The following is a 27315-nucleotide window of genomic DNA, read 5'->3' on the forward strand; positions in this document are numbered from 1 at the left end:
ATTTGTCTTTCTTTTTCTTTCTTTTCTTTATCTTTTCTATTTTTCTTATTCTGTTACTATTGGAAATTTTAATAAATATGATTAAAAAAATAAATAAATCATTTTTCTTAAGTTTCACCTTTTAACAATCCAATCAAATTACATAGAATGTTCAAAAATAAACAAATACATATCAAATAGTCCAAATATTCAGCCTAAATTATAAATATTTTGTTGGGACTTCCCATGCTTCAAGTTTGGTGGGCTCTGATCTGTTTGGGGTTCTATCAGATACTGCAGCCAAAATAATACCCACCCCCCCATCTTGGACATCAGTGCATATAGTATATTTGAAAGAAAGGAAAAAACAAGAAAGGTTGACAAGCTGAGGAGGAACAGAATAAACGTTTATTCTTTGCAGGAAGGCAGAATCTTGAGGTGGCTCTCAGCCTGTTTTAAAAGCTTGCATTGCAGAAATCAGTATCATCACAGCACCTGAGTTCCTGAAGCATGTTGTCTCGCTGTAAAGAATTTTCACACCGCACTTTATTCTTCTTTGCACAACGAAGTATTTTATCTATAAACTTCTCATCTGAGACAAGGTGTGAAGAGGAAGAAAGAGGAAAAGAGAAAAGAGTGAAGATATGTATCATCCTCACTCTCAGTCCTCACAATGATTAACTGGAATTCACTTAAAATATCCAAGGTGCTCTCCATTAAAAAGCCTGGTAATACTGATGGCTGAGAAATTAAGAAACAAAAGGGCTGAATCGAGACATTATACACACACACACACACACACACACACACACACACACACATTTTAGGAAAATGTGTTGTAAACTTTATAATGGGAAATCACGTTGGAGAAAGATGGGACTCCACGGTGCCATCCAGTGTCATGGTGTTATAACGCATATAAAACGCTTTTTCTTTACTAATGCAGGTGAGTCCAAGGTTTATTACTCTGGGGAAACAAAGCTATTCTGAATACATGTCTCTCTCCACCTTCTTCTACAGCCCCTAAATCTGCTCTAGAAGGTAGAGAGAAACCCACAAACAAGTTTAGGAGGCACATATGGGACAGAGGGGGGGATGCTTATTTTGTGAGCTGACCTTGGTACCCACATGCATACAGTGGGATATTGCAGTGAAACATAAGTATGCATGGAGGCTTTGAGACCAGAGAGCTGTGTTTTATAGAATTAGGTCGCACACCCTCTTCTCTGGTGATGTAAGTATCTTATTTGACCTTCTTTTCATTATTTCAATGTGCTGGGGAGGGTGACAATAAATTTTCTGCACCGGGTATCACCTGACTTTGCTACGCCACTGGGTGATGGAGGAAATAAGACCTTCTCTTCCTTTCTACACTCACACTCTCTTCAACTATGTAACAACCTGGAAAGAAATGTCTGAGCTTGTTGCATACAAGCTCAGACTGCATGCTTGAAGCTATGCTTCTGACAAAGGCATTTCCATGAATTATTCCACTTTGTTGTATCACTAAGCTGAAAGAAATGGAAAATAAGCAGAAGGGGAATGTGGACCATGGAGCCCAAACAAGGCACAACCTTTGCAGCTGTTTCTTACTTAGATAGCTGATGATGCCAACACAGATTCCTTCATCATCAACTTCACATGTTTTGTGTTTGCATGGGACTCCTGGCATCACACTGATGCATTTTATACAGAGGCGAGCATCTGCTTCAAAAGAGAATACAAAAATGTTGTGAATAATGGAGGGTTGCTTTGATCGATGGATTATATTTCTATGCTGCTTTTCATTCAAAGGAACCCCAAAGTGTCTTAGAAACAATGAATGACAATAGCATCATAGAGCATCAGAAATACAGCAGAAATCATATAGAATAATTAACAAGATTTTTAAAAAGTAATAGCCAAATTGCTACGGAGTTTCCCTAAGCATCTGTAAAATGTGAAATGGAGAAATGGAGAAAGAGGCAGCCCCCAGACCACTTCTGAAGGACTTCATGCCTATAAAGCTGGGTGGATTTTTCATGGCTTGTTCTTTAAAGAATTGACCCCAAATGGGATTAAAAGGAGTTGGCACAGGATGGGAAAATACTGCGCCATCCACCCCTAGCTTTGAGATGAACCCATAGTTTGCCCTGATCTTTTTTTAAATAAATAGTTTTTATTAAAGATTTCTTGTGCTACAGAAGGCTTGCCCATATCAGGAGTTTTATTTTCTGTTTGCAAAGTATCTCTACCCAGTAAAGGAGTCAGTTTCCCTGCTTGAATATTAGGGAGAGTTGCTTAAATACATAAAATGTTGAACAGATTCTAACAGGCTGCAGTAAAGAAAGAGAAGTGAAGCAGGGCCACTCCATCATTGATTGCAGGGGGTTGGACTAGATGACCCTTGGGTCCCTTCCAACTTTAAGATTCTCTGATTCTCTGATCAACTTCACTGCAACAACAGCTGCCCTTGGCTCACCCTCTCCCTCAATTGCCACCTAGCAACAGTCTTTCCATTAAGGTGCAACAGCGGGAGAGAACAGAAGAAGGGCCATTTCATTGGCTAAGTTCAGATTCTGTGGACAGAGCATAAATTTGGTTTGGTTCATACTTCAGTATGAAACTACCTAAGTTGCATTTTCCTTTTCTTAACCTGCCTCCCTTGGCTGACAGTGCTTTTCCCAACTCTTGCAAAAAGAACATACCTCCAGGTGTGAGGAACAGGAAAACACAGATTGCAAGAAGTACTTGACTTGGGATGGACATCTTGGTATCAAAAGGACACTGTATGTTCTCCAGCAGAGCCCCAAATCACAGAGGAATAGATGTGGACCTTTATTGGATTCCTCCAGGTTGGAGAAGCTTCTTCCTTTGATCCTTTTAATGACACCTTAGAGATCATGATGTTCTTGGAAAGGAAGTATAAAGATAAATGGGTGGGTCGTAACATCATGAACTGGCCACTCATCATGGAACAAAAATCCCAATTTAAGTGAGACCTTGAAGTGTGGGTGGAACAGATTCTTTGATGTCAGGGCTTCAGTGGCCTCTGCAAGTCTCCACTGGCACACCTGCCAGTAATACTGTCTCCAACCCTCGGGGCAAAGCATAACTATCATGGCTACTAGGCACGGATAGCCTTAACTTCCATTAATATGTCCAAACGTCACTGAAAGCCATCCAAATTATTTGCCAGTTCCAGCAAGCTCTTCTTACATTCTTAATTTTGCACTCAAAACCAAAATTTGAAATTCTAAATAAAGTATTACTAGATATTCTGGACATTACCATGAACATTATACGACTCATCTCTTGTTCCTTGAATGAAACCTGAAAAAGGTATCCTGTATGGGTCTACTCAGAAGTGAACTCTGCTGAGTCCAAATAAAAAATTCCTTCCAGTAGCACCTTAAAGACCAACTAAGTTAGTTCTTGGTATGAGCTTTCGTGTGCATGCACACTTCTTCAGATACACGCGAAGTGTGCATGCACACGAAAGCTCATACCAAGAACTAACTTAGTTGGTCTTTAAGGTGCTACTGGAAGGAATTTTTTATTTTGACTATGGCAGACCAACACGGCTACCTATCTTCTGCTGAGTCCAGTGGAGCTTACTCCTTTGTAAGTGGGTGTAGGTTTACTGACTGAGTGGACGAAGTCTCTTCAATACAAAATAAAACAAAAGACGTTGAAAGGAAATCCTATAACACTTTCTTCTTCTTTGGGAGTGGGGAAATGCATTTAGTCTTTCAGGAACGTCAGGACTCTGCTGCTTATTTACACATCTTGGCTATCAAAATCTGCTGTAAGATTGTCACTCCCATCTTTTCTATATTAGTGAGGCTAAAGAAGTTATTTTTGAATGGGCATGCATAAGGTTGTGAGGTAAGTATGGCTTTGCGGTGTTTATATTGTCATTTCTACAGATTTATTATATCAAATTAGAAACATTAAAACCATTGTCCATTTATTGTTGGGCAAGCATTGATGACATTTCTGATTTTGCCCTGCATTTATTTGGTCCTAATGTTGGCTATTTGCAGACTAGTTGCGCTGCAGAGAGCATGCTGGGGAGACCACACATTACAAGGAACACAAAATAACTTTAGCTAGGTTTTAATAACAAAAACAAAAACTCCTTTTAGACTTAATATATCAGTAAACATGACCCATCCACCAACCCAACCACCAGAGTACTGAGACTATATTATGAAGCCTCATGTCTTTGTTGTATCAAAGAGTGGATTGTTTTAAAGAACAAAGATTTATGTCTTTGTTGGATCAAAGAGTGGATTGTTTTAAAGAACACTGATTTGCTGGGTTTAGAAGGCTTTAACATCAGATTTGGATAGCAAGCATATCTGTGGCACAACAAGGAAAAGGTGCATAAAGGATTCTCTAACCACATCATTAGAGGACCACTGCTCGAGGTATGGGAGAAAAATAAAAAATTGCTTCAAAGAAACACCCCCTGGTGGTTATCACTAATTGATATTTTAACAATAAAAAATAAATAAATATAGAAGGTGAAAGATGGACCTATGAAGATCTTCTGAAAAAGGATGGAAAATTAGAACATATGAAGAGTTAAGAAATAAATTAACAGGCTGGCTGCAATTTCATCAAATTAATGCTCTGTGGATTGAAGATAAAAAGATAGGGATGAATGAAAAAAAATCCATATATCAGGTAGAAATATTAGAAGGTAAATCCAAACTTTTATCCAAAATGTATATCCAGTTGCTAGAATGGGATACCAAAGATGAAGAGATAAAAGAAGTTATGGTAAAATGGGTGATAGACTTTGGATATAATTTAGAATATGACAGTTGGGCGAGGCTTTGGAATAAAGGAATGAAATTCACAGCTTGTGTTGCACTTAGAGAAAATATGGAAAAAATGATGTACCGATGGTACATCACACCTGTAAAATTGGAAAAAAAATGTAAAAGACTGCAGATGAGGCATGTTGGAAATGCAAAATCAAGGAAGGCAATTTCTACCATATGTGGTGGACTTGTGAAGAAATCAAAAAGTTTTGGGAACTTATTTATAATGAATAAAAAAATATATTTAAATACACCTTTGTCAAAAACCCCAAAGCCTTCCTTTTGGGGATAATTGGAGACGAAATTAAGAAAGAAGATCAGATATTATTTCAATATGCAACAGTAGCCGCCAGAATATTGATAGCACAAAATTGGAAGACACCAAATATCCCAACTGTTAAAGATTGGCAAACTAAATTATTTGAATACGTAGAACTGGCAAAAATGACACAAAAAATCAGAAACCAAAAAGGTACAAAGTTTATTAATGATTGGAATAAATTTATAACATATATTGAAGCAGATGTAAGAAACTTAAAAATCACAGTAGGTTCAGTATAAATCCTGTGACGTGCAGATGCTATAAAACGAAACTGCAGAAAGAAAACCTTATGTTACATAGTCCAAAACCGAGTTGGAGGGAAGTCAATTATTCTTATGTTGTTAATTATTGTTTGCCTTGTTTCTTGTCGTTTTGTCTTTGTTTTTGTTTGGTTAATAGAAACTAATAAAAAGAATTCAAAAAAAGAAAAGAAAAGACATACACATCTTGTGGAACAATAATGAACCTTCAAATTTAAAGAGACCACTCAACACCTAAAAGTTGAATTAAACATTAAAACCATTGTCCATTTATTGTTGGGCAAGCATTGATGATATTTTTGATTCTGCCCTGCATTTATTTGGTCCTAAAACTGGCAGGTGTGCCAGTGGAGACTTGCAGAGGCCACTGAAGCCCTGACATCAAAGAATCTGTTCCACCCACACTTCAAGGTCTCACTTAAATTGGGATTTTTGTTCCATGATGAGTGGCCAGTTCATGATGTTATGGCCCACCCATTTATCTTTATAGTTCCTTTCCGAGGACACCATGATTTCTAGGCTGTTGTTAAAAGTATCAAAGGAAGAAGCTTCTCCACCCTGGTGGAATCTAGTGAAGGTCCACATCTATTCCTCTGTGATTTGGGGCTCTGCTGGAGAACACACCTTTTGATACCAAGATGTCCATCCCAAGTCAAGTACTTCTTGCAATCTGTGTTTTCCTGTTCCTCACACCTGGAGGTATGTTCTTTTTGAGAGCTGGGAAAAGCACTGTCAGCCAAGGGAGGCAGCTTAAGTGCAGGTTGGCAGGCAGAAGTATGGACCAAACCAAATTTATGCTCTGTCCATAGAATCTGAACTTAGCCAATGAAATGGCCCTTCTTCTGTTCTCTCCCTCTGTTGCACCTTAATGGGAAGACTGTTGCTAGGTGGCAATTGAGGGAGAGGGTGAGCCAAGGGCAGCTGTTGTTGCAGTGAAGTTGATCAGAGAATCAGAGAATCTTAGAGTTGGAAGGGACCCAAGGGTCATCTAGTCCAACCCCCTGCAATCAATGATGGAGCGGCCCTGCTTCACATCTCTTTCTTTACTGCAGCCTGTTCAACATTTTATGTATTTAAGCAACTCTCCCTAATATTCAAGCAGGGAAACTCACTCCTTTACCGGGTAGAGATACTTTGCAAACAGAAAATAAAACTCACGATATGGGCAAGCCTTCTGTAGCACAAGAAATCTTTAGTAAAAACTATTCTTTTTTTAAAAAAAACAAGATCAGGGCAAACTATAGGTTCATCTCAGAGCTAAGGGTTGATGGCTCAATGTTTTCCCATCCTCTGCCAACTCCTTTTAATCCCATTTGGGGTCAATTCTTTAAAGAACAAGCCATGAAAAATCCACCCAGCTTTATAAGCATGCTCTCATATCGTAACACAGAAGTGGTCTGGGGGCTTTCTCTTTCTCCATGTCTCCATTTAATATTTTACAGATGCTTAGGGAAACTCCGTAGCCATTTGGCTATTAGTTTTTAAAAATCTCGTTAATTATTCTATATGATTTCTGCTGTATTTCTGATGCTCTATTACCCTAATGTCATTCATTGTTTCTAAGACACTTTGGGGTTCCTTTCAATGAAAAGCGGCATAGAAATATAATCCATCAATCAAAGCAACCCTCCATTATTCACAACATTTTACTTTTGTCTTTTCAAGCAGATGCTCGCCTCTGTACAAAATGCCTAATTATGATACCAGGAGTACCATGCAACCACGAAACATGTGAAGTTGATGATAGAGGAACCTCGAAGGTAAGAAACAGCTTCAAAGGTTGTGCCTTGTTTGGGCTCCATGGTCCACATTCCCCTTCTACTTATTTTCCATTTCTTTCAGCTTAGTGATACAGCAATGGGGAATAATTCATGGAAATGCCTTTGTCAGAAGCATAGCTTCAAGCATGCAGTCTGAGCTTGTATGCAACAAGCTCAGACATTTCCTTCCTGACTGTTGCATAGTTGAAGAGAGTGTTAGTGTAGAAAGGAAGAGAAGGTCTTATTTCCCCCATCACCCAGTGGCGTATCAAGGTCAGGTGGTACCCCGAGCAGAAAATTTATTGTCACCCACCCCCAGCACATTGAAATAATGAAAAGAAGGACAAATAAGATACCTACATCACCAGAAAAGAGGGTGTATGACCCAATTCTATAAAACACAGCTCTCTGGTCTCAAACCCTCCATGCATACTTATGTTTCACTGCAATATCCCGCAGTACGCATGTGGGTACCACACAATACTCCACTCCACTCCTTCCCATATATGCTTCCTAAACTTGTTTGCGTGTTTCTCTCTACATTCTTGAGCAGATTTAGGGGCTCTAGAAAAAGTGGAGAGAGACATGTGTACCTGTATTCAGAATAGCTTTGTTTCCCCAGAGTAATGAACCTTGGACTCACCTGCATTAGTAAAGAAAAAGCATTTTATATGCATTATAACACTGTGACACTGGATGGCACTGTGGAGTCCCATCTTTCTCCAACGTGATTTCCCATTATAAAGTTTACAACACGTTTTCCTAAAATGTTTATATATATATATATATATATGTCTAGATTCAGCCCTTGTGTTTCTTTATTCTTTCAGCCATCATTATTACCAGGTTTTTTAATGGATGGCACTTTGGATATTTTATGTGAATTCCAGTTAATCATTGTGGCAACTGAGGATGAGAATGATACATATCTTCACTCTTTTCTCTTTTCCTCTTTCTTTCTCCTCACACGTTGTCTCAGATGGGGAGTTTAGAGATAAAATACTCGATTGTGCATTGAAGCATTTGGTGAACTGTGATATGCCTTCTCCTAATCAAGATGGTATCCGTCTGGAAGTCAAATGCTGCGATGATTCTGATTTCTGCAATGCAAACTTTTAAAACAGGCCGAGAGTCACCTCAAGATTCTGCCTTCCTAAAATAATAAACATTTATTCTGTTTCCCCTCAGCTTGTCAACCCTTCTTGTGTTTTCCTTTCTTTCAAATATGCTGTATGCTGTGGTGTAATGGTCCAAGACAGAGGGGGGTAAGTGGGTTTTAAATGGCCAGGACTATTTTGGCTGCAATATACGATAAAAGCCGAATCAGCATGAAAGGGGAGATTTTTGCTCACTGTATTCTGCAAAGTCAATCATTTAGGAATGCTTGAAACATGAGGAGCTTGGGTTTCAGACCACTAAGTGCGCCTTGTGGTCTGGTGCATCTTATAGAGCAAAAAATATGGTATATGAATGTTCCATGAATAGAAAGCAGAAGGAGCAGCGATGCACCAATAATCTGAGTGAGAGGAGGTGGCCATTTGCAAAAGGTGGCCAACATCATATACTGTTGTATACTTACGCAGTCTGTTCTGGGATGAGAAGGCTGTCTCCATTTGCTAGACACAGGGTATTACTGTCAGCAGTAACAACAGATGTTCCTTCCTGAAAAGGCAGGAACAAAAGACAGGCTTTTAATTCTTCCTGGACTGTCATTAGCAGCCACAAACTAGGAAGTATATCTTAATGAACTAATCAGTCAATCTAACCAAATCATCAGTAATCTAGTGATCTGGGAAATAAACAAATCAATTAATTCTGTAATAGCAGGGCTTGTGACCCAAACTAGTCATTAACAACTATATGCCATAGGCTTGATAGACATCCTTAGTTCTCCTCTTTCTGGGACCTGAATAAACTGAATGGTCATTGGGACAAGAACCTAGATTTGGCTGCTGGTGGGAGATGTTTCATTTACTACAGTGTTTCTCAACTTTTTTTCAGTCCATGCCCCCTTCAATCCCAGCTCACGTAATAATTTAATTTGTATTTTTCACATGGATTAAAATTTCGTAACTTTAAATTTGTTTACTTATATTGTACATTATAAGTACATTATAAGTACATTGTACATTAGGGACGCAGGTGGTGCTGTGGGTTAAACCACAGAGTCTAGGACCTGCCGATCAGAAGGTCGATGGTTCGAATCCCCGCGACGGGGTGAGCTCCTGTTGCTCGGTCCCTGCTCCTGCCAACCTAGCAGTTCGAAAGCCCGTCAAAGTGCAAGTAGATAAATAGGTGCTGCTCCGGCGGGAAGGTAAACAGTGTTTCCTTGTGCTGCTCTGGTTCGCCAGAAGTGGCTTAGTCATGCTGGCCACATGACCCAGAAGCTGTACGCCGGCTCCCTCGGCCAATAAAGCAAGATGAGCGCCGCAACCCCAGAGTCGGTCACGACTAGACCTAATGGTCAGGGGTCCCTTTCCCTTTACTATTGTACATTACCAAAAACAAGAACAAAAAAACCCCAACACCCTCCACACTAAATTCTTTGTATGCCCCCGTTGGTTGTGAAGAACTGATTTAGTGCATCACAAGTTGTGCAAACCTAGTATGCAGTGAAAAGGTTCTCCTTTGTTTTGATCAGTTTAGGGCTCATTACTTGCAGGAGGCGGGGGAATTGATACCAATAATGTGAGTCGATGTAGAACTTTGGGGGAAAGCTGTTCACCTCTCCCTGGAATTCTGTAGTGATAGCTGACCTTTTCATTTGTGGAACTATTTGATTTGAAATAAAAAAACAAACAAACTGAGTGAGGCTTAACCTCCATAGTAAAGCCAACAGAAAAACTCCCCTGCTACCCAGTACAGATGCACTGTGAGGAGCAGCAATCAGACTGAGTTTTGCAGCCCACAGCTCCACATAATGGAGCTGTCTTGAGGCGACCCACTTCTGTGGTATTGTTAATCAACTAAGCTAGCAGTGTGCTGATAGATATGTCAGCCTGAAAATACGGCACTTGGTCGTTCGAAGTATTTTTCAGTCTTCTCATCAGATCCTTGAAATACTTTCCAGGACCTGAAAAGTTGCTCACCAAGCCAACAGGGACTAGACTGACATTACTACAAGGAAAACCATGCATACGCCACTAAAAAGGGCTCATATCATTCTTGTAAGAATGATGCTCTGTGATCTATTTCATTCCTGTGAGGACTAATGGAGGTCTTGCGTGAACAGAAGTATTTCAAATGGGCAAGTAGGGATAATGCTTTTACACTCAGGCTGTGCTTGTGGGCTGCCAATGGGACATCTGGGCTATATGGACTTTTGACCAGATCTAGCAATAATCATCTTATATTCTTAAACTGAGGCATAGCCAGCATCAACAGTAGACTGGGTTCAGAGACTGCTGAGGAATCCATGGGTGAACCCCACTGCCTCAGTCCAACTGCAGTGATGACGAGGGTGTCCCAGCGTCATCTGTAACCCCTGGAGTGAAAGACTTTTCTCCTGAACCAAACTCGAACCCACAGCTGGATCCTCTGCTCATGGAGGCTTCACCGAGTGGGGCAGAGCAGCTATGCTTGCTTTCTGACAAGTGTGTTGTTATTGCTTGCTAGGAGGAAAAGGGACAAGGCTGTGGGGTAGGGTTGGGGGAGACATGGCCAAACACTGGATTGGCTTTGCAGCATGCCAGCCTCTATGTCACCTTGTGCTCTCCCTCCAGATAAGCAACTGGCTACCCCAGAAGCTACCATAGCAGTTCTATCCTACCTGTTGAGCCACTTATGCTCATTGCACACACCTCATTTATTTCCATTGCTTGTTCGATGGAAGAATTACCGTATTTTTCGCTCTATAGGATGCACCCGACCATAAGATGCACCTAGTTTTAGAGGAGGAGAACATGGGGGGAAAAAACCCCTCTCTGCGAGACTTTCGGGGTGGCGCCATCGGTAATGGCGGACTCCCTCTGATCTGGAGGGACCAGCTCCACGGGAAACGGGTCTTTTCCGCTATGGCGAAGCGGGGACCCTTTCAAAAATCACAGGCGGATGAAGCCTGTGACCATGGGACATGGTGGGCACCTTTAGCGCCCCCCAACCCATAAAAGAACCCATTTACGGGCTCTGGAGCGAAGAGGGGGAAGTGGCGCGGTGCTGAGAGTCAACTGCTTCTTCCGTGGAGCGAAGCCGCACAGCCGTTGCCAGAGAGCGCTGCCTTTTTCCTGGGACAATTTGGCTATTAAAACAATCCCCCATGAGTATTTAAATTTCGGACAATTGGACTCTAAATAAGGATTTGCGAGAAGAAAGGAAAATTGGACTTAAAAGTTTATTTTAATTTGGCACTGAAACGGGAAGGTCTAAACAGGAAGTCAGCCTTCCGTTTCTTTGTAGATAGATTAAAGCAAAGACATGGCAAACTAGAGTTCAGAAAATCGCTTGTAAAGGATTAATTTTCATCATTTAATATTGTTGAACCCCCTTCAGAAGCAGGAGAAGAGGGGGGATTTTTTCCGGACTGTTTAAACCTGCAGAAGTGAGTGTAAAGCAAAGTAACTTTCCACCATCTTGATCCTGGAGCGGGGTGTCAGGACTGACGTTCTTTGAAGCTCATTGACCAGAGATAAACGTTTTTTGACAGATAGCAAAAAGAAGAGAAACATAGTGATTCCATTGTTCCCTTTCGCAAATATTGACAAAATATCTGAAAAAGGAAACTTTGTTGTTAGATCTCTCTTTAAAAGAAAAGAACAAATAGAAGTTCTTCCCCTAGAGGGAGCCTGTGAAACTGTAACCAATTCTGAATCGGGGAGCTTGCAGCCGTTACAGATTATGATCGTGGGAATAGACTTCTGACCTTGCAGGACAATGCATTCAGAAGCTGTGCTTTGTGCTTTCTGTAAAACAAGTGCCCTACTTGTGCCCTAAGATTAAAATAGATTAAGGTGATGTAATGACAGAATATTATGAAATATGGAAAGGATTTGCTGCGACAATTAACAACTAGGATACAAAAAAAGGGAGGAGGAGGAGGTCAAAGAAAGAAGGTAATGGCAGTTAAGGATTTGAGAATATTGGATTTCTTTTAAAATGTTTGTGGTATATTTTTGTCTTTTGTGCGTGTTGTGTTTTTTTTTTTTGATTTTGATTTCTATTAATTTCTATTGCTTGATTGTGGTTTGTTTTTCTTTGTTTTTTCTCTTTCTTTTTTTTCTTTGTTTTCTTTTGTAATTCTAAAATTTTCAATAAATATCATTAAAAAAAAATCCCTCTCTGCGCAGCGCCCCTTCAGCGAAGTGGCAAGAGAAGCGGAGCCCCTTCCATTTCTCCTCCTGCTGCGGCTATCACTGAAGCCAGGAAAGTCTTGCTCTCCTGGCTTCAGTGAAAACAACGTGAAACCTCCGGAGCACAGCGGGCAGCTGCTGTTGCTTTGCCGGTGAGTCTTGGGGAGGACCGCTCCCCCCTGAAGCCCCTTTTCCACCTTGGGCCGGGGGGCAGGCCCCATACTCCACCACAGCATATAAGGCTCCAAGGAGGCCTCGGGACATTGCTGCTGCCGCTTCGCCGTGAGTTTGTGGGGAGGACCGCTCCCCCCTGAAGCCCATTCTCCACCTTGGGCCTGGGGGCGGGCCCCATACTCCACCACAGCATTCAAGGCTCCAAGGAGGCCCGGGACATTGCTGCTGCTGCTTTGCCGTGAGTTTGTGGGGAGGACCGCTCCCCCCTGAAGCCCATTCTCCACCTTGGGCCTGGGGGTGGGCCCCATACTCCACCACAGCATATAAGGCTCCAAGGAGGCCCGGGACATTGCTGCTGTTGCTCTGCTGTGAGTTTGTGGGGAGGACTGCTCCCCCCTGCAAGCCCATTCTCCACCTTTGGCCTGGGGGCGGGCCCCATACTCACCTCCGCAGTTTATGGGGCTCCAGGGAGGCCTCGGGTGTGTGGGGTGGGGTGGGTGTTTAGTTGGGTGTGGGAATTTGTTTAATTTAATTATGTTGTGTTTGTAACTTTGTTTTTTGTTTTTATAGTTTTATTGTTCTGATAGTTTGTTTTTTGTATAGGCTTTAATTTGTAGTTAAGGGGAGGGGTCAGGGCTGCCTGGGAGTGGGTCCCAGCAAACAAAATGGCTGGGGCAGGTTCCACGGGGGGGATGCACTCGGACAACCGATCTCAGTGATCATGGGTAGGAGGAGGAGTTACACTAAGACCAGACCATGTCATTACCGAGGAAGCAGGCTTAGGTCTGGTCCTGACCGGAAGGATACTGGAATCAACAAGGGAAACCCACATGACCTGAAAGTGTTGCTGTGCAATGCCAGGTCAATGATGAATAAAACTACTGCCATCCACGACCTGATTGTGGATGGAGGATTTGACCTGGCATGTGATACAGAGACCTGGTTGGATGAAGCAGATGGGCCCGTCCTTGCCGCTGCTTGTCCACCAGGTTTCTCTTACGCACAGCAACCCAGGCCTTGTGGGCGGGGAAGGGGGGGTTGCAGTGATTTTTAGGAAGTCATTAGTTTGCACCAGGCATCCTATTGGAAAGACCCAGTTCTCTGAGTGCATGTTCTGGAAGTTGGGCAATAGGGGCAGTACAGGATTCCTATCGGTGTACCGACCTCCCCGCTGCACCAAGGATTCCCTGCCCGAGCTGCTTCAGGTCGTGGTGGATGTCCTCCTGGAGACACCTAGTTTGGTTGTCCTAGGGGATTTTAACATCCATGCCGACACGACCTTACAAGGGGCCGCTCGAGATTCGTGGAAAGCATGGCCTCCATGGGGCTGTCCCTGAATAAGTCTGGCCCAACTCATAGCCACGGGCATGAGACCTGGTGTTCACCTCTATGGATGTTGGTGATCTGACACTAAGTAAAAGCGAAACCAAAGAAGTGCCATGGTCAGATCACTTCCTGGTGCAACTGGACTTCTCCGCGACCCTTCCCCTCTGCAGGGAGGCGGGACCGATTCAGATGGTCTGCCCCCGCCACTTAATGGATCCAAATGGTTTCCAGAGAGTGGTAGGAGATGTTTTATGCCATGTTGATGGCCTTTCAGTTGATTCCCTGGTGGCCCACTGGAATGTGGAGTTTGTTATATTTGCAGAGTCCTGTACACAGCGGAAGGATGAGCAGTACGTGCCACATGCTTAACTTTGCTTTATTTTCACTTCAATGTTGAGAGATTACAAACATGCATCTTGCCTCTGCGGGAGCAGAGAAGCAACCATCCTTCTCCTTGGAACAAAGAACACCCAAGAGAAGAGTGAAAAACAGGAAACCTGTGTACATCACATCCAGTCTCCCGTTCCCGTGGGAAAACCCAACAGTACTCTTGACTGTGGAATGCAAAACATTGTCCCGTGACAAGCACTTCGCTGCACAGTGAAGAAAGCAGAAACCAACATCCTCCCCCTTTCTGTGAACATCACTGGGCAACGTGTTCGTACAAAATCAGTACAAACCCAACTTCTGTACATAGGTACAGTGTTGATCCCTTGATACAATCTTGTACAATACATCAGCAGGAATTTCATTACCTGGCATATAGGACACTGTTACGAGTCCCTTCTGAATATGTTCCCTAGCATGTTGCAACTTCAATTGCAAGTGCTTCGTGCTTTGCTTACAACCTTCCGAATTCAGCAAAGCCAAACATGCTTTGTTGTCCTGGTAAACCTGGATTGGACATTTGACAGGAATTTTCATGTCTTTGCACCATTCACAATCCTTAAGTGAATAAGACAGTGCATTCAGTTCAGCTTCACAAGTACTTAAGCTAATTGTAGTTTGCTTCTTGCATGACCAATCAAATAGACCCTGATTGTACATGTAGCAAACTCCAGACGTACTTTTCCTGTCTGTAGTGTCACTTCCCAAACTTGCATCTGCAAAAATCTCAAGACCACCAGACTTCTGATTGTTAAATCTCAGTCTGTAATGCATAGTGCCTTTCAAATAGCGTGCTATGCGTTTTAGAGCTTTCCAATCCTTAACAGTGGGATTGTTAACTTGTCTGCTTAGCAAATTACAGCTAACAGCAATGTCAGGTCTTGAACATCTGGCAATGAAGTTTAGCTTGCCTAGCACACTTCTGTACAGTGTAGTGTCAGAAAATGCTTCTTCAGCGTCTTCTACCTGATAACCTGTTGTCATCGGTGTGTCTACAGGGTTAGCATCCATCAGGTTCAGTTTGCTTAACACAACAGCAATTTTCCGTGACTGGTGTACTAGAATGTTACCACTTTGATCTCTCTCTATTTCCAGAGATAGGTAGTTGCTTACTTCACCAAGATCTTTCATGTCAAAGTGCTCTTTCAGTTGAGCTAGGGTGTTATTGTACATTGTGACATCTTTCCAAAAGAATAAAATATCATCAACATAAAAAAAATACAGCTTCTTTTGCCCCTCTTCTTTGACAAATACACATGGATCAGCTTTCCCTTGCTGAAAACCTAGAGAAAACAATGTCTCAGTGAGTTTTGTGTGCCAACACCGTGCACTTTGTTTGAGACCATAAAGGGACTTCTTTAGAGCACAAACAAATCCCTGTTTTACCTGAACGCCATCAGGTGGAAGCATGTAAAGTGATTCACCTAGAGATCCGTACAAAAATGCTGTATTCACATCGTGGTGACTAACGTGTAGATTCTCCTCTGCAGCTAGCTTGAGCATAAGCCTAATGCTCTCATACCTCACGGTGGGTGAGTAGGTCTCGTGATAGTCTTCACCTGGTACCTGTGCAAAACCTCTGGCTACCAATCTGGCTTTGTGTCTGACTATCTTGCCATTTTGATCTGTCTTCACTTTGAAGACCCATTTGCTTCCAAGTAGTTTCATTCCTGGAACTACTGGAACTAGCTCCCATGTTTTGTTCCTTTCTAAGGAATCAAGCTCAGCCTTCATGGCATTTAACCATGGCTCAGCTTCCTTAGAATCCAAATCCTGGATTTCTTGGAAACTTGAAGGTTCAAATACCTTCTTGGAGCTTTTAACAGCTGCCACTGCTGTCTTAGCAAATTCATCAGCAAATCTCTTTGGAGGTCTGCCTTTTGTGGCTCTTTGTGACCTGCGAATTAGCCTTAAGTCCTCAACACTTTCCTCTTCCTTCTTAGGAGAAAAGTGGCCTATTGTGAACAATGGTTCTTCCAATTCTTGATCAGAGCTTTCAGAGGGTCGCATAGAGGCTTTCGCACTCTTGAAATCCTCTGAATCATCCGATTCAGTTTCAGACTCAGAATCAGAACCTTCATCAGTGGGTGTGGGTTGTTGCGGCTGCTTTTGCTGTTGCTTATCCTCAGTCTCATCACTGTCATCAGGATAACATTGGAAAATTCCCACATTCTCCCCCCACTTGGCACTGTACTCAACACTTCTTGAGAGCTTAATTGTCTTAGATTCAGTCATCATTATTCTGTAAGAACCTTTCTGATAACCTAGAAAGATACCATGCAATCCACGCTTGCCTAACTTGGAGCTTTGTGGTGTGTGAACCCACATGTCAGAACCAAAAATTCTCATGTGTTTGATGTACGGTTTCTTGCCAAACATCTTCTCATAGGGGGTACAACCAATCGCTGAAGATAACCTGCGATTGTAACTGTAAACAAAACACGAGAGAGATTCGGCCCAATAACTCTCTGGAAGATTGGCATCATGCAGCAAGGTTTTTAACCCTTGAAGCAAAGTCTGATTTGCCCTTTCGCAAAGTCCATTCTGCCATGGCGAGCGAGGACTGGACAAATCGTGTTGAATTCCTTTCTCAGTCAGAAAAGCGTCAAACTGCTGAGAAGTGAATTCTCCCCCGCGATCAGTGAAAAGAGTCTTTATCTTCTTACCATGCACATTTTCCAACCAAGCACAGAATTCCTTGAACCTTGGAAAAGCCTCTGATTTCTGCTTGAGATTGTACACATAAATATACCTGGAAAATGCATCACTGAGAACTATGAAGTACCTATTTCCACCCAAAGAGGGTGATAGTGGACCAACTAAATCAGCATGAACAACCTGGTATGGTTCTGTAGCTTGCCTACTAGACACCTTACCTTTCACAGCCATTTTCACCTTGTTTGCTGCGCATGCCTTGCACTTCATGTGGTACCTGCAGGGTTTAATAGTCATATCTTCAACCAAGGCAGGCATTTTAGATACTGCCTCAAAATGCAAATGACCAAATTTCCTGTGAAAATCGTGAATACATCCTGCATGCAAACTTTTGTTAGAACCTGCAATGCAACAAGTTTCATTCTGCACAACATCATCATAATACAAAACAAACAAACGATCAACACATTCAGCATGCAATGCATAATCGTTTTTCTTTGTGATGGTGCACTTCTTGTTCTTGAAGGAAACGTCAATGTTCCGTTCATTCAGCTGCATAACACTGAGTAGATTGTGTGTGGCATCTGGTACGTAAAGCACATCTTGTATCGATAAGTCCAAACTGTGAAGTACAACAGTTCCGTAGCCTTGACTGGGGATTGTGTGGTCATCCGCCTGGTGAATCGCACCTTCCTGCGGTGTAAAAGACACGAACAGTCGCTTATCGTTGCACATGTGGTGGGTCGCTGCTGAATCAACAACAAAGAAAGATCTAGACGTCTTCTGGACCTTTGCGACCTTTGGAGTGAAGCGCGAGAGCATTGCCTTGTGCTGCGTTGTCCTGGACACTGGACCTTTGCCTTTGCTTTGGCCTTTTCCACGCGATGAGCTTCCGCTGTGCTGCTCTGTCTTGGCCCTGGGATATCTGCATTCCCTCTTCATATGGCCTAGACGTCCACACAAGTAGCATTTCACTGCCTTCAAAGCTTTGGCGCCATCTGGTGGTTCCACTGCACTCTGGGATGACGTCTGTGAAGACTCCCCCTTACCCATGCAGCTAGCACCCCGGCGGTCTGCTTCATTCAGAATTACGGCAGTAACATAGGCTACTGTGAGCTGAGCAGTTGGCTGAACAGCAATCTGAGTGGCAACGGACTCCCAACTTGGACCCAAAGAATGTAGTATCATGAATGAATACACAGCCTCTGGAAAGGTGAGTCCTCTCTGTTGCAGCTCATGTCTCAGATTCTGCATCTCCATCAGATGTGTACGCACATCTCCACCTTCAGCTAGAGCCATACCATGCAGCTTGGCATAGTAGTACATTGAGGAACCAGCCTCTGTCCTTAAGTGAGCCTCTCTTAAAGTGTCCCAAATTTCTCTGGCTGTGGTCTTATCACGCAACAGACAGAGCTCTTCTGGGGATACTATCAATGTAAGAGTTCCCTTCGCCTTGGAATCCTTAGCTTTCCATTCGTCTGTAATTGGAGCTGGGGGGTTGTCTGTAATAACTTTGTACCGACCCTCTTTCCACAGAATAGCCTCTGCATAGAAAACCCAGTCCGCGTAGTTTTTCTTATTGAGCTTAGGAATCTCAAAAGCATCAGCCAGCTTTGCATTTGCCATCTCCGCGGTGTTTAATCAAGCTGCGTCACTGCTGCTTTCAAACCTCATTCCAAAAGCACTTTCAAAGGTACTTTCGGTTTTCAAGCCTCCCAAGCCTGTGAGCTTGTGCCTTAGAGCCTTTGCCTGTATTGCGGCAAAACGGCTTTAAAAGTTCAAAGTCCAGCCATAAAGCCATCAACTTGAAGCTGGCAGGCTGCCCGGAGCATGAGCACATACCTCTCATCAATCAACTCGACGCGCAGAGCAGATAACGCCGATCCGTTTCTCTGTCCCTCTGCCGGCATTCCGACTCAGCTTTCTGGAGTCTATCCTTCAGTTTGACTGCGTTTTTCTGGGCCCGGAACCAATAATGTTATATTTGCAGAGTCCTGTACACAGCGGGAGGATGAGCAGTACGTGCCACATGCTTAACTTTGCTTTATTTTCACTTCAATGTTGAGAGATTACAAACATGTATCTTGCCTCTGCGGGAGCAGAAAAGCAACCATCCTTCTCCTCGGAACAAAGAACACCCAAGAGAAGAGTGAAAAACAGGAAACCAGTGTACGTCACATCCAGTCTCCCATTCCCGTGGGAAAACCCAACAGTACTCTGACTGTGGAATGCAAAACATTGTCCCGTGACAAGCACTTCGCTGCACAGTGAAGAAAGCAGAAACCAACACTGTCCCTGAATAAGTCTGGCCCAACTCATAGCCATGGGCATGAGACCTGGTGTTCACCTCTATGGATGTTGGTGATCTGACACTAAGTAAAAGCGAAACCAAAGAAGTGCCATGGTCAGATCACTTCCTGGTGCAACTGGACTTCTCTGCAACCCTTCCCCTCTGCAGGGAGGCGGGACCGATTCAGATGGTCTGCCCCCGCCACTTAATGGATCCAAATGGTTTCCAGAGAGTGGTAGGGGATGTTTTATCCCATGTTGATGGCCTTTCAGTTGATTCCCTGGTGGCCCGCTGGAATGTGGAGTTAACCAGGGCTATTGACTGTTTGGCTCTGAAGCACCCTCTGCGATTGCATGGAGCCCGGACAGCCCCGTGGTTTTCCACAGATCTGAGGGCAATGAAACAATCGCTGAGACGGCTAGATCGCTGCTGGCGGACAACCCATTCTGAATCTGACTGGACACGGGTTAGAGCTCAATGTCGAGCCTACCAAGTGGCGATAGCGACGGCAAAGAAGACTTTCTTCACCGCCTCTATTGCATCTGCGGAAACCAGCAGCAGGAGACTCTTTCAGGTGGTTCGCAATTTAGCGGAACCACCTGCGACATCGGGGCCCAGTACGGGCCACATGATCTCCTGCAATGACTTTGCAAAGTTTTTTGCAGATAAAGTCACTCAGATTCGAGAAGAGGTAGACTCCACTGTGGGAGCAGGGCCGGGGCGGGAGAGTGCTAGAGTCCTGTCTAGTCAAGTTGTGTGGGATCAATTCCAATCTGTTACTCCCGAGGATGTGGACAGGATGTGGACGAGTGAAACCAACCACTTGTCTCCTTGATCCTTGACCATCCTGGCTAATAAAAGCTAGCCGGGAAGGACTGGGCGATGGGCTTCGTGGGGTGGTGAATGCTTCCCTCCGTGAGGGAGCCTTCCCAGACCCGCTGAAAGAGGCGGTTATTAAACGGCTTCTTAAAAAACCATCTTTAGATGTGGCCACGATAGCCAACTATAGCCCAGTCTCAAATCTTCCATTCTTGGGCAAGGTGATTGAGCGAGTGGTTGCTGAACAACTCCAGGCAAGCCTGAAAGAAGCGGACCATTTGGATCCCTTCCAGTCGGGATTCAGGCCTCATCAGGGACTGAAACTGCCTTGGTCGCACTGGTTGATGATCTCCGGCGGGCTAGGGACAAAGGTGAGAGCTGTTTCCTAGTTCTGCTGGATCTCTCAGCGGCGTTTGATACCATCGACCATAACATCCTTCTGGACTGTCTTGAGGGGCTGGGCGCTGGGGGCACTGTTATACAGTGGTTCCGCTCCTTCCTCCTGGGCCGTGTTCAGAAAGTGGTGGTGGGGGATGAGTGTTCAGACCCCTGGGCCCTCAATTGTGGGGTGCCTCAGGTTTCCGTCCTCTCCCCCATGCTTTTCAACATCTACATGAAGCCGCTGGGAGAGATCATCAGGGGATTTGGGCTGGGTGTTCATCTGTATGCATATGATACCCAGCTCTACCTCTCTTTCAAATCAGAACCAGTGAAGGCAGTGAAGCTCCTGTGTGAGTGCCTGGAGGAGGTTGGAGGTTGGATGTCGGCTAACAGATTGAGGTTGAATCCTGACAAGACAGAAGTACTGTTTTTGGGGGACAGGAGGCGGGCAGGTGTGGAGGATTCCCTGGTCCTGAATGGGGTAACTGTGCCTCTGAAGGACCAGGTGCGCAGCCTGGGAGTCATTTTGGACTCACAGCTGTCCATGGAGGGACAGGTCAAATCTGTGTCCAGGGCAGCTGTTTACCAGCTCCATCTGGTACGCAGGCTGAGACCCTATCTGCCTGCGGACTGCCTTGCCAGAGTGGTGCATGCTCTGGTTATCTCCCGCTTGGATTACTGCAACGCGCTCTATGTGGGGCGGTGACCCAGAAACTACAATTAATCCAGAACGCAGCAGCTAGACTGGTGACTGGGAGCGGCCACAGAGACCACATAACACCAGTCTTGAAAGACCTACATTGGCTCCCAGTATGTTTCCGAGCACAATTCAAAGTGTTGGTGCTGACCTTTAAAGCCCTAAAAGGCCTTGGTCCAGTATATCTGAAGGAGCGTCTCCACCCCCATCGTTCTACCCGGACACTGAGGTCCAGCACCGAGGGCCTTCTGGCGGTTCCCTCATTGCGAGAAGCCAAGTTACAGGGAACCAGGCAGAGGGCCTTCTCGGTAGTGGCGCCTTCCCTGTGGAACACCCTCCCACCAGATGTCAAAGATAACAACAACTACCAGGCTTTTAGAAGACATCTGAAGGCAGCCCTGTTTCGGGAAGCTTTTAATGTTTGATGTATTATAGTATTTTAATATTCTTTTGGAAGCCGCCCAAAGTGGCTGGGGAGGCCCAGACAGATGAGCGGGGTATAAATAAATAAATAATAATAATAATAATAATAATAATAATAATAATAATAATTATCCCTGAAGCCTGGAGAGTGAGAGGGGTCAGTGTGCAACGACCCCCCTCTCTCTCCAGGCTTCAGCGAAAGCAACGCGAAGCCATGGAGCCTGCATTTGCTCCATAAAATGCACACACATTTCCCCTTAATTTTTGGAGGGGGAAAAGTGTGTGTTATAGAGAGAAAAATACAGTATTGCCAGTGAGGAAATACCGGCTCCCTCGGCCTGAAGCGAGATCAGCGCTGCACCCCATAGTCGCCTTTGACTGGACTTAACCTTCCAGGGGTCATTTACCTTTTTACCCTACCTACATAGTTAGTGCGAAATGGAACTAGCATCGGAACTTCCAGAGGCGGCACCTCCGACAATAGCGGATTCCCTCTAAGCTGGAGGGAGAAAGCTCCGCAGAAATCGGGTCTTACCGCTGCAGCGAAGTGGGGACCCTTCAAAAATCACAGGCGGGTGAAGCCTGCGACCGTGGGACTCGGCGAGGCGGGGTGCTGGCACAGTGCTGTGAGTCAATCGCTACTTCTGTGGAGTGAAGCTGCACAGCTGTTGTCGGAGAGCGCTGTCTTTTTTCCTATGACAATTCGGCTCTAAACAACAACCCGTGAGTCGGACAATTGAAAGATCGGGAGATCAAAGTAATTCCGCCTTTGATCAAAAGAACAACATTGAATTTGGCACCGAAGCGGGAAGGTGTAAATAGGAAGTCCGCCTCCCGTTTTTTGTAATTAGATCGAGGCAAAGATCTTATAAGCTAAAAAGCTGGAAAAATAGACTTTAAGATTGGAATTTCCTGCACCTATAACCACAAAAAAAAACCCTTGACAGCAGGAGAAAAGGGGGGAAGAAATTTTGACCTTTTAATCCTGCAAAGAGAGTGTAAGAATTTAAGTTTCCATCGCCCCAAACCTGGGGACGGATTGTCAGGACAGAAATTGTCGGTGATGATTATTAACTGAAATTGAGAAAACTACTGACAGATAGGACTAAAAGAGAGATAAAATAATTCTAATGCTGCCTTTTGCTTGTATGCATTATATTGAGAGGAAACAAAGAATCTGAAAATCGAAAGTAAATTTCCCTTCGTTGGATACATTTTAAAGATGGATGCTAAACAGTAACTGTATCCCCTAGAGGGAGCTAGCCAGTGTGTGGGCTGTAACTTATAGAGAACATCTGTGAATTCTGACCGTGGGACCAGCTATTTGACCTTGAAAGAAAATGAATAGGGAGGAAGTTTTACTTGGAGCCCTTGGCAAAATAAATGCTAGGCTGCAGCAGCTGAATGAGAAAGTGACCTTGATGAACCAAAAGTTGGATCTTACATCTGCTACAGACGGTAAAGACGAACTAGGAAAAGAAGTCAAAGAAACTCCACAACAGCTAATACAGGAATCTGGCTTAACAAGGCAAGTCCAAGGGCAGAAGAAAATGGAAGAGGTTGCGATTGCACCTCAAAAGATACAGAGACTTAAAATCCCGCATGACCAAAAGCTGCAATATTGGAAGATTGAACTTGGGGAACACCTGCTGAATTTCGGAGTTAAGGAAATCTTTAGCTCTGGTGGGAATGTGAAGCAAGTTGATGATTATTTTTGGAACAACTACTTTTTGGATTATAAATCAAAGGTTGGGGAGTGGAGTATCGGGGAATAGGACAAGCTGACAAAAGAAAATGGAGAATTTCTCTGTATGGAGATTCCCGGAGATTCACACCCCAAGGAGAAAGGGAAGAAAATATGCAAGAATCCAACAAGGGACAGGGGCAAGTGCAACTATAAACAGGAACAAGAAAACCTGCAGAGGGGGCATAGAAGGGACTTGAGGGCCTCGGATATTAGAACACCCGATTGATGGATAGAACATAATGGTGGAAGGACTGACATTATCCGGAACCAGGAAGAAGAGACGTTGGATAAATTTAGAATGAAAATTTCTTTTATATAAACTATTTTGATTTTGGAATTAGTGTAACACTAATGAAATATTAAAACGTGCTGGAAAGGAATTAATTGGCTTTAGCAGAAAGAATTAAAGGAGTTAAGATTTATTTACGGTTTAAACTAACTTTAAGGTTTAGAAGGCAAGATAAGGTGAAAGAAACTAATGGGAAACTGAACTGTGAATTTTTTCTTTTCTTTGTTTTTAAATGGTAATGAAGTTGAAATGAAATGAAGCAGTTCTAGTAATAAGATAAAATAAGAACTTGTAAGAATGGATTGATATTAGATCAATGCTTTTGATATTAGATCTAAACTTGAAGTGATAACATATGAGGATAAATAATTATGGGTAAAACAAGAGGATATGAATTTGCTGAACCAACTTTTAAATGGAATACAAAAAAGGGAGGTGGGAGGAAGTCAGGAAAATAAGTAAATGAATGCTAAGAAAATGAAAAGAGGAATTTTTGTATTTTCTTTTTCTTTTTTTACTTTTTTATGCTAAAGTGTGATTTTTATATATTTTTTCTTTTTGTGTTCTTTTACTTTTGTGTTTATTGTCTTGTAACCTTTTTTGTTAAAAGTTAATAAAATATCATTAAAAAAACAACAAAAAACGAAATGGAACTAGCATCACATACCAGCTGCCATAGCCATACATCTGCATTCTTTCCTCCCTCTTTGGTTATTCCTGGTCCAAAAATTATAACCTGGGCAACAAACCAAGAAAATCCAATGTGTTACTATGAGAAACATTTGTGTCAATGTAAAATTATTTAACGGAAATTGTGAGAAGATGCATTAACCTTGCCAAAGGCTTTGTATACCAGAATGTAAAAACAAAATGTAACAGATCACATCTACACATTTCTCTCTCTCTTCACCTCTATGGTCTTTGCTCCTGTACTCTTCTGATCCTCCCACTAATAGCTTTGTGCTTTTATCCATAGCATACACCACTCTTGGGACAAACAGTGCATTTTCCATTTGCCAGAGGCTTGCACTTCAAACAGCTGTGATTCCTCATTTATTTTTCTCTTCTCATTTCTCCTACTCCCTGTTTAGAAGTTAGGGGCAGATCCTAATGGTTAACCTTGCTGGCACTGGTCTTTGCAGCAATGCTCTGCACATCTTGTCCCAGCTCCTGGAGACTATGGGCACCAGTCCCAGTGCTACCATTTCTACACGAATTGGGAGAGTAGGATTGGCCCAGTGGTGGAGCTCACCCTTTTAATCAGAAAGTTATTGAATCCTTGGCACCTCCAGCTAAGAGGATTTCAGACAGCACTATGAGAAAGACTGCCTGACACTTTGGTGAGCAGCTTCTAGATGGAGTAGAACAGTGCTGAATTAGGCTGGCCAAAGATTTGACTCACTATAAATCAATGAAAGAAGTGAAGATACTAAATGCAAAGAAGTTAGCACCCATTCCTGGCAGCAGAGGGAGAATAATCCCAGACCATCTACCCAAGTCGAAAGTGAGCTAGTCCACTTTAACGTGTTCTGACTGCTTGTCTCTTCAAGAGAGTTTGGCTTCCTAGAGCCAAGCTTCACTCAGCACTTCCTGATAGCAGGTACCTGTGCCTGACTTTACCATCAGGGGATTAAAAGGAACATTGCCTTGTGCTCTCTTCCAGATTGGGTGAAAGCTAAAGTGAAAATGGTGGAAGCCTTGATCTGAAGCTGACAGAACATACCCGGGAGTGTATTGTGTGCATCACATTCTGTGTTGCAAAAAGACTACGGGCATCTGTACAGGGCAAGAGAGTGAGGGGACCTTCAAAGACATGCTGTGACAAGATTGGTAAGCACCTGAAGGATAAAACCACTCATCTCCATATTGAGTTGACTAACTACCATTATTACAGATCCAATGTGTTGCCTAATCTATTATTCCTCTTCCTTGGTAGAAATTCCATTTCATTTCTTTAAATCAAAGCCACCTTTCAGAGTGGGCGGAATTATGATGCTTGAAACCATTTGGGTGATAAATGGCCTTTTGTGTGCCTCTGAAATCTCCTCTTATTCCTTGGCTCTGTTTTACCCTGACAACCTCACTGGGCCCTGTAATTGTCATCACAGACTCTTCTTTGTATACCTCCTCCACAGGTGGTTTGGAAAGTGGCAACATGAGAATGGGACTTTTCAGTGATGACTCCCGGTTTCGAATGTTCTCCCCAAGGAGGTTTGCCTGGAGCCATCATTATCTATTTTTAGGGGCCAAGCAAAATGATTTTGGTCCTTAGTTTGAAGGGCTTTGGGTATTTGTGGGGCAGGATCTGTAACACCTGTTACGTCTGCATAGCTGTGTCTTGGGGGTTTTATTGATTGTTTGTTACACTTGGTTTTAATGATTTATTGTTTTTGTAAGTTGATTTTGGTCACTTTTGTGAGGAAAGCAACATCATCAATAGAAGATGCATCCATGTGGGGGATTTTTCTGACATTGTTAACCACCTCAAATCAGACTTGATTAATAGAGGTATATAGTAATAGTAATAATAATTTTATTATTTGTATCCCACCCATCTGGCTGGGTTCCCCCAGCCACTCTGGGTGGCTTCCAACAAATATAAAATCATAATAAAATATCAAACATTAAAAACTTCCCTAAACAGGGCTGCCTTCAGATGTCTTCTAAAAGTTGTATAGTTATTTATCTCCTTGACATCTGATGGAGGACATTCCACATGGAGAGAATCACCACTGAGAAGGCCCTCTGCCTGGTTCTTGCAGTGAGGGAATGACCAGAAGACCATCAGAGCTGAACCTCAATGTCTAGGCAGAACGATGGGGCTGAGATGCTCCTTCAGGAATACAGGGCCAAGGCTGTTTAGGGCTTTAAAGGTCAGCACCAACACTTTGAATAAGTTATATAAATATCTATTTTTATTTATGTTTAATGTTAACTGAAAAGGCACATTTAACGTCACTTGTTTGGTCTCTTGATGACTAAATCAGTGTTCCTCAGAAGTACTGGTGTAAATCAGTTTGTGTATTAGCAGGAATCTGTATAGCTCTCTAGAACAGCTATTGGGCATACAACTACTATAGAGTTTCTCCTAGTTCAGGGTTTGGGAACCTGCATTCTTCCAGACATGGCTTGACTACAGCTGCCTTCATCTACTGGGAGTCCAACAGAGATTGAGCAGAGATTCCTCATCCTTGTCCAAGGACAAGAGAAGAGAGAGAGAATGGACATCTTCAGGCTAGATTATCCTTTTTATCATTTATTCTCTGCCCCTGAATAAGATACAAAAAGCACTTCTACACAGGAGGCTGCGTGTTCACTTGAAAAAATAATTCACCCAACTCCTCCTTTTCAAAGTACTCAAGTTTTTTCTACCTCAGTTTCAGAGCTGTCTCCAAAAAGTCTGAAGGATTTCTTCTGATCTATCTCTTCACGATGATCGTTCAGCCAGCCTTGAATGCAAAAAGGATCCATGACCTTGGCTTCGTTTAAGGGGAAAGGCATTTCTTTCAAAAGTTCATCTAAAAATAAAGAAAGAGGTAGAAAAGATATATATATATATATATATATATATATATATATATATATATATATATTTCTGATTGCTTTAGAAGTGGCGACAGGTGTTAGCCCATCAGAAAGCTTATTGCAAGAACATGTGATATTGTTATATTAATACTTGGGTGTTTCAGAAAATTCAAACATACGGGTAG

General features: G+C 43.1%; 3 long non-coding RNA genes across 4 annotated transcripts in view; 1 reads left to right on the forward strand and 2 right to left on the reverse strand.

The window, feature by feature from the left end:
* Positions 1 to 365: 365 nt before the first annotated feature.
* Positions 366 to 2840, reverse strand: LOC310702468. Its single transcript, XR_014523512.1, has 3 exons — positions 2667 to 2840; positions 1573 to 1683; positions 366 to 571 (listed from the first exon to the last, which is right to left on the reverse strand). It is a non-coding gene; the product is annotated as an uncharacterized lncRNA (long non-coding RNA).
* Positions 2841 to 5879: 3039 nt separating this feature from the next.
* Positions 5880 to 27315, forward strand: part of LOC310702848 — a 33333-nt gene continuing 11897 nt past the window's right edge. The window contains exons 1-3 of one of the 2 annotated variants that reach the window (XR_014523695.1): positions 5880 to 6071; positions 7041 to 7151; positions 8112 to 8319. This is a non-coding gene — a long non-coding RNA (uncharacterized lncRNA). Of the gene's footprint in view, positions 6072 to 7040; positions 7152 to 8111; positions 8320 to 27315 lie in introns of those variants that run through there. The other variant, XR_014523694.1, reaches the window with a different exon arrangement.
* LOC310702831 lies at positions 8708 to 27119 on the reverse strand. Its single transcript, XR_014523651.1, has 3 exons — positions 26978 to 27119; positions 24273 to 24341; positions 8708 to 8794 (listed from the first exon to the last, which is right to left on the reverse strand). It is a non-coding gene; the product is annotated as an uncharacterized lncRNA (long non-coding RNA).

This window comes from Podarcis liolepis, assembly GCF_965112155.1.
Source record: "Podarcis liolepis genome assembly, chromosome: 3".
In the NCBI taxonomy this organism is placed as follows: domain Eukaryota; kingdom Metazoa; phylum Chordata; class Lepidosauria; order Squamata; family Lacertidae; genus Podarcis; species Podarcis liolepis.